Below are 8,695 nucleotides of genomic sequence, written 5' to 3' on the forward strand. Positions count from 1 at the left end.
CCCGTGCACAAAGTGAGGTCCATATATGGTTTGTTTAGATAGGTGTGGAAGAACTTGACTGGCCAGCACAGAGCCCTGACCTCAACCCCATCGAACACCTTTGGGATGAATTGAAACACCGACTGTAAGCCAGGCCTAATCGCCAAACATCAGTGCCCGACCTTACTAATGCTCTTGTGGCTGAATGGAAGCAAGTCCCCGCAGCACTGTTCCAACATCTAGTGGAAAATCTTCCCAGGAGAGTGGAGGCTGTTATAGCAGCAAAGGGTGGATCAACTGCATATTAATGCCCATGATTTTGAGATGTTCGACGATGTAGTGTAGCATCGCCACACTGTGCATTCATCGTCAGGGTGTTACTGGGGACGTTTCAAAAATATGAGTTTAACCCTTTACATGGACTCCTCGTAAGGCTTCTGTTTTAAAAAGGGACTCAAACATTCAGCATGTTGTTATTTCTGAACTACTCTGCTTAGACTGAAAACAGAGGGCACTGCCTCACAGCAGGTAGTGGACAGCTCTTCCTGGTATAATGAAGCATAACTTACATTCAGTCTTGGGAGACTCAATGAGCGAGGCCTCAAACGTACCCATTACAGTCGCGCTAATGTCACTGGCATTCAATGTTATATTTTGGTCTCTTTTTGATTAGGCTCCTTCACAAACACCCTAGCACCTCTCTCTCTCTCTCTTCCCCCCTCTCTCTCCATCTCCCTCTATGCCCATTCCATTCCCTTTAATTTCACCCTGGGTATGTTGCCGCTGTCTCCATCCCTGATCGGGTGGTAAAAACAAGCACAGTGGGTAATTCACACTATATTAAAAACTGTTGGTGCAACAAAGAACTCTAATTATCAGCCGTAAATTAAAACCCAGAGCTGAGCTTCGTGGTAATAATCACAATCTGTGTGCTTAGTGTAATCCCCCTCTATGCAGACGTTCCTTTCTGAATGCTATACCATTATCAAAAACATATTTCAGCTATTTCAGGCCTAATGTTCATGGAACTTGTATAGGTAAGTATGACAATGAATTATAGAAAGTTCTTATGTTACATTGGGGATGCTGATTAAAATGTTATGATTCCAATAATACCCTAGGAGCTTGGTAAGATAAGCTTTATGTGCATCTAGGTATCCTCTCATGTTGTATTATATTCAATACTTTCTCTGCAACATCAAAACACCATTACTGGGTGTCATTGTGATTCACGGTAAAATATTTCCAGCCACGTCTTTGTTCCTTCCTCCATCTGTTTTGTCATTTTAAGTATTCATGCACTTTAATATATTCCTTATTTCCACAAGAACCTTTAAAGCGATACTTATTGCACACAATTGTCTGCTTTCAACTTTTCCTATCACCGCTTAATACCACAGCATTAGGATTACTTCCTGTTTAAACTTGTGTTATTGTAAACACACAGAAACAGATTATTTGCACAAGTATCATCTAACTCCTGACACATCATGATAGGGGTTCACAGGGTGGAGAAAATATATAAATATAAGATATACTCCACAACTTATTCCAATGCTTTTTATTATAAACTACTTTCTTATTCCATTTTTGGGCATACAATCCATACGTGGTGGGCTTGGTGTTTCTCTGTATGTTTCAGGGTGGTCAGGTTTTGGGGTGTGTGGTGGTGGGTGGTGTATGTGTGTGGGTGTGTAGGTGTGTGTATGTGTGTGTTTAGTGATGTGTGTGTCTTCGCATTTTTATGCACCGCAGCCCATGTTACTGGCTTTACCTCACATTCAGTCGGACCCTCTTGAATTCAAGCCGATTATGGATAACAACCACATTACAGCGCAATACATCAAAGACCTAGCTTACTGCACAGTGGGGAGCCACTCTGGCAGATTTCACAATTCCAACCATTCGAAGAGCTCTCACTGGAAACATGTTATGCACTAAATGTGTCACATAGAAAAGTGTTTTCTGATCCATTTGACTCCAGACCCTGCCGGTACCGTCTGTTTGTGCTGGTTTCATTAAAAGCCGAGGGATGAGAGGGAGACGGGGAGAGAGAGATAAGGAGAGATTCAGAGATGGACTTGACTATAGTGTTGTAGTCTAGCATGCTAGGGGGCTTAGAGGGGAAATGCATTCATCTGTTTATTAACTACTGATAAGAACATTATAGATGATACCGTAATGAACTAATGTCACTGATTATGAATACAGCCATTATAAATCTGGTATTGTAAACTGGGTGGTTTGAGCCCTGAATGCCAGTTGTGTTGTGCATATGAACAGTCCTTAGCCATGGTATATTGTCCATATACCATACCTCCTCAGGCCTTATTGCTTAAGTATAGTAGCATTTGACTTGGCTTTTAAGTATAGTAGCATTTAACTTGTAAGAATTCAAGCACTAAACACAATGAAGAATATAACTGCCCTTATGTCTGTGTCCATTTTTTATTAAATCATGCATACAAATCTGTCTTCTAGTGTGAGTTGTGAACTGTGTTTACTTCCTGTTTCTGTCAGAATGGTTTTTTCAAGTCTGTGTGGTTTGTTSTCTATTCCGGGTTCAATTGTACTTTAATGTAAGACATTGAATGAGTCAAGGATACATCAGTGAGTCTTTGAAAGGTGAACCTCATGTTTTTTTTGGCCCAGGATATGCTTGCATGAGTCTGTTTTCATAAATGCCGGTCAACATATAACATTCACAAACATGATTCATTGACTACTTTTAGCCATTCCATCATTATATATCTGCACGCATGGTCCAAAAACTACTACAGTAAATCTAATTTTACTATTTTCTTCATCACAAAATCTAGATGGATCCAGTTAATTCTCACTCAGTCAAACTGAAAATGAAAGAAAATCCAACCTGGTCTTAGAGAAGATGTGCTAGAAAATAATGGATATATGTTTTGACATGAGTCATAGGGCTAGGATCACATGAAACTAGAATATCTTTTGGGGTCGCACTAAGGTAATGTCTCATTGCTCAAACCAATAAAGAGATTGAATTTGTTTATTCTTCAAATGCACATTTCACCCACACAAGTGCATCGTTTCCAAGGATAGTCCTGCGTGTATCTAGGGTTCAATCAGGATTCAGACATCTGCCAAACTAATTTGAGTACCAGTGAATAAATCTGGAAACAGTTATCGCTGTGTTCAGCAGCTGTTTTTTACTCACAGGTGTATAATAGCATGATGCTCAATATGTGTTTATGTATTTGCATAGCACTGTCACCTGTTAGTGCATTTGTTTTCCACCTAGTGTCCATGCTCCTCTATAATAAGGATGGCTTTCCTCCCACAGCCTTCCTAATGACTGTTATCACCCCACTATCTCAAAGCCCAGTCGAGGAGTTGTAATAACCTAGCTAGCACTGTGTGCAGGTGACACAGGATGCAAGGAATGTGTGAGCAAAAACCAACATGTCATTGTGCCACCTACCAACCATGGTAAGTACTGAACAGGAAGAAGACATAGGAAGGAAAATTATCTCACACTGTCTCGAATGGCACATTGTAAGGAGAATTGACATACCTGGCACAGGCAGGTGTTGGTGGCACCAACTATTGTAGGGTTAGTGGAACTAGAGTGGCAATAGTGCTGAATTGACCATTGGCAGACCGGATAGCCCAGAACGGATAGCCCATCTTTCTCTCAATCTTTAGATCTCTTCAGATTGAACTCAGCGCTCAACCGCAATGCCGTCGATACACATTGGCAGAGAGAGCAGCTGAGAACCTGCCAAGCTGTTGCCCAAACCCATCGTCAGTCTAGGGAGGTGAGGAGCTGCCAAAAACTCTGCAGCTAATGAGGACAAGATGCTGGGATATTCCTCTTGGCAGTATACAGCAACTGTCTCTGACAAAAGAAAACACACACAGAAATGTTGGCTTACACTCCCAAAGCCCTCTCACCCAGTAACCACCGACCTGCCGTGCCTGAAACTGGGGATATTTCCAGCCAGCTTCTCCATTACTGGGAGCTTCATTACGAGTATTTAGCGTCTATTAAAACACCTATGCTTGGCTGCCTCTCTCTGACCTCGCCTTGCCTCTCTACCACTGCTGCTCATTATAATGGTATAATTGCAGGTAAGCATCCTATAGTATCAACAGGCTTAATTACCAAAAATGAGAAGGGTTCACAGTTCCACCATGCCCCAAATAAACCTGAGCTGCAGAGGGATAAATAACAATTATCGTCATCAGCGCCAGTGTATTTCATTACAGAGGTCAGTCCAACTGTTCAAGTGTCTCGGCGAAATAGAAATGTGTTTTTAATGACTGGATTACCAATCAAAGCTGTTGTTTACAATTCTGCAGTGTGCAGACATACAGCCAATCTGCATGTCAATGTTGGCAGTTTAACCTTGTCCAGATAGATTCTTCAGGTTATCGTCGTATGAGAGTATGATTTATGATTTTTTTATTAGAATCCCAATTAGACAATTTCACATTTACATTTTAGTCGTTTAGAATACGCTCTTACTTAGAGTGAATTCATTTTAAGATGGCTAGGTAGGACAACCACATATCACAGACATAGTAAGTACACTTTTCCTCAAAGTAGTTATCAGAAAGTCAGAGCTGGGTGGGGGGGCGGGGGGTTCAGGAAATGGCCAATGGCGACAGCCAGTCTTCCTGGAGTCCAACACATAACGATAAAGACATTACAAAAATACTATACAATTAAAACATAAATATTACAGAATTATCTATAAACAATAATAGATGACGAAATAGTAATAGCTGTCAATGCAAAACAGTGTAGTTACATTTTACATACTGTTTTTCAGAATGTATATAASGGAAATCAGGACGAATCTAATGGTTCAATACTACCATGTACAGTGTTAGATTCTCACACGTACCCCTCCACCCCACTTTCTTCACATCTAGACATAAAGGGCTCTCCCCCCTCTCCTTTAAAGCCTCTCTTTAAACTGTTCACTAGTCTAAAGCGTTGGGCATGCTTTGGTTCCAGGGGCTTCTTCTCGCTGGATTAAAAAGCCTGTTTTAGAAACTCTTGGATCTGTGTTTACCCTGTGGACAGCCCCTCACAAATATAAACATACATGGCTTACAGAGGTAGCCTACACGTGGAGTGGGATGAAGCAATTTTTTTTCATCTCATGTGAAGGGGTTAAATATGGTACTAATCGGCTGTAAGATATATTTGGTCATCCCTCAGCTGCTAATATGCCCTGACTGGATGTATGTATTGTATGGGAATGCTCTTACTTTCTGACGTCTAACCTGGCTCTGAACCGGCAAATTTCTCTTGCACTTGATCCTTCCATTTTCTACGTTTTAGGTATTTTCAAACCCCTTAAAGCTTCTTAGTAACAGTTGGTCGATCAAAGCCACGCAGCCCACCGAGCCGCTCCTGAATTGGAGCACAAGTTTAGGATTGTCTGAAAGGAGAGTAGGACACAATAAAATGGTATGTTTGCCTCTGACCTGACTCAATAAACCAAATGTGTTATTCTTGAACTGAAGCACGAACACTGTGTAGACTTTAGAATTGTTTTCTTCAATCGTATTATAGGTCTTTAAAAGGATCCTATTTGAATGTTTTGAACCAGATCTAAACCGTTCAACATAATCTATGGTTTAAAGCACAAAGCCAGGCTACACACCATGTGACCTCCAGTTACTGGTATTAGAAGTAGTATTGTCCAGTAGAACCCCTTAGCTCCTATCTAAAGATAAACCCATGTTATCAAAGTCACCTTATGAGCTTTTAGATCCCACATACCTATTGTCATGACACCTAGTGAAACCCGCTATAGTCAGTAAACACATCTACAAGGATGAATGTTTTCATGAAAACAGTTCTAATATTATTTCGACAATTGAATTACACCAATAATATAAAGAAAGTATAAAAACAGTAAATATATATATAATATATATATATAAAGAACAGTAAAAAGGAACTGCTGCTGTCATCATGACCTAGCCAGGCCTAACCATAAAACCAACTGAATGAAAATGTAATTGACCTAGGCTTTGTGTGTGTGTGTGTGTGTGTGTGTGTGTGTGTGTGTTGTGTGTGTTGTGTGTGTGGGGTGTGTGTGTGTGTGTGTGTGTGTGTGTGTGTGTGTGTGTGTGTGTGTGGTGTGTGTGTGTGTGTGTGTGTGTGTGTGTGTGTGTGTGTGTGTGTGTGTGTTGTTATTTGGCGGCCAGGGAGGAAGGCAAGGTATCAAAGATCACACAAAGTGTATGACAGCTGACAATTTCAGGCTTTTGATTAGGATTTGTTGATATGAACAGTCCCCGGGTCTCTCCAAACTGTCTCCAGGGATTCTGGGCTGGCTGGCTGTGTAACAGACGGAACAAACCACCAGTTGACAGAATCATCACGTGGTACAGGGGCTGTCTTCCAACCGCCTTCTCTACCTCCCCTCCCGCTGAAACCCTGGTAATTAGAGAGTCTGGGCAACATGCAGAAACAGCAGCCACAGTGAGCACCATGTCATGGGCAGTGACAATTATGCTGCGGCCATTTTGCTTGTGGATGCAACTCCTTCAGTACAGTAGTGCTTGTTGTAATGACACACACACAGGCTACACATACAGTACACGTACACACACGGGCACGTACACACACACGTACACACACACAGACACGTACACACACACACACACATCGTTACTGGACAATTACACTAGCTATTTTTGTACACTATTTTTAACGCAGAACTAATCCTTACAGATACGGTGCTTATTATTTAGCAGTATGTCACCTCAACTGTCAGGCTGAAACCATAAGATGATGCTGCTCAATATTGTCATCTTTTAAAAAATAGAAATATGTTATATATTTTTTTTTTTGCAATAATCACGCCTCAGATGGACTTCATAGGCTATGATATCGCCTCTGCGAAATAATATTGTCATCTTGACTGTATAACTTTCTCAAGGTGCTCACCTCTACACCTCTTGTTTACGTCAGACACAAATCACATGGCAGCTACTGTCATTACTAACGACACTCTCACACACAGTAGCAAGGTAAGACTGGAGATCCATTTTAGCTTAATCTTCAGCGTTTTTTTTGGCTACATTTTTTGAGGGGTGTTGGATGAATGCTCACTTGCGTTATGTATACATTTCAAATGATGACAGTAATAGTGTCAAAGTATCTTCCTCTTCGATTTTTTGGTTAAATCATCCTTGAAAAATCCAGCATAAATGGGCTATTATCTTCCGCTGTAATATTATATACCGTGGACAAACTGTCCACTTGCATTCAGCAGTAGCCATAAAAATCTTTGTTGATGGAAAAACACCTATTTAAAACACCTATTCTACTACAAAGAACAAGCTAATTGCACCATTTGCTCACCCAGCAGACAGAGGGCCACTGTAAATGTCCCCTCGTTCTATAAAGAAGCACACATTTATCTACTTGAATTGGAAACGTGACCAACTCAAGGGTAAGTTATCATATGTGATCAGATTCAGGAAGGTGGGCATTTGACCCTAGGATGAGCCTAAAAAATACACTTAGTGTAATTTGTTCATTCAAGGTATGGTCTGGTTTTGGTCAAAAGCAGTGGTTCAGGAAATTGATTCCGTTATTGATGGTGTATAAGCAAATATGCCATGCAGTGAACATGTGATGTACTTACCATGAGTAAATGAATACAGATAGATGTTATGGGGTGGCAGGTAGCCTAGTGGTTTGAGRGCTGGGCCAGTAACTTAAAGGTTGCTGGATCAAATTCATGAGCTGACAAGGTAAAAATGTGTTGTTCTGCCCCTGATGTCGATTAAGGCAGCCCCCTGCACCTCTCTGAATCAGAGGGGTTGGGTTAAATGCGGAAGACACATTTCCGTTGAAGGCATTCAGTTGTACAACTGCCTAGGTATCCGCCTTCCCTATCAGAAGCTCTGAAACTGTTGTTTGTATTAGTGTCGCTTTATGTTTTCAAAAGCTTGGTTACAATGAATATATTTAGAAGAGCAAACAAAAATGTGTTTGCAATATACATATAATTCATAAAATGTCCATGAAATTGCTTCAATAGTTACATCACAGCTCCTGAAATACTGAAATTGGACTGCAGACAAAACAAAAAGTCTATTTTAACAATGCATGATTGGAACCAGTAATACCAATGCTGTATATTGTATGACATTGGTCTTTTAAACCAGAAAATCATCCTTATCAGGCCACTGGTAAGAATGGTATTACCTGAATTTACAATAACACCCTCCAATTCTACTAGCACTGAAATTCACAGCTCTTACATTTCAAAGAGTACTATACAACCATAACCAGCAAAAATATGCACCTAAACCTGTAAAACTCGAATGTTTATTGCAAGTGCAAATTGTATTAGGCTTGCCATAACTGAGATAGGCCCTTTCAAAAGCCCAGTCAATAGGGCTTATGCCTCAATATTGCCTTACATGATAAAGCAGTACCACAAGAAATAAGTGGAATGTCATGTAGATGGTAAATCTCAAACAGATTAGCGCTATACTTATAAACTGCTTAATACTTTCAAAATTTCCCCTCAAACTACATAGAATCCTAGTATTTCTCATTGAGGCTTGTGAAAGAGAGAAAATATTATGTTAGCTCCATGGTTTATCCTTGGACAAAGATATAGTAAGGTATTGTACTCTATTTTTATTTGGAATATTATGTTTCTGAAAATATTTTTCACGTTCATAGCCCTTGGAGAATAAAAAA

General features: G+C 40.3%; 1 pseudogene; it reads right to left on the reverse strand.

Annotated features, from left to right (window-relative positions):
* Positions 1-6,757: 6,757 nt before the first annotated feature.
* On the reverse strand, positions 6,758-6,883 carry LOC111963595 (U4 spliceosomal RNA; annotated as a pseudogene).
* Positions 6,884-8,695: the final 1,812 nt, after the last annotated feature.

This window comes from Salvelinus sp. IW2-2015, linkage group LG4q.2 (genome assembly GCF_002910315.2).
Source record: "Salvelinus sp. IW2-2015 linkage group LG4q.2, ASM291031v2, whole genome shotgun sequence".
NCBI lineage: Eukaryota > Metazoa > Chordata > Actinopteri > Salmoniformes > Salmonidae > Salvelinus > Salvelinus sp. IW2-2015.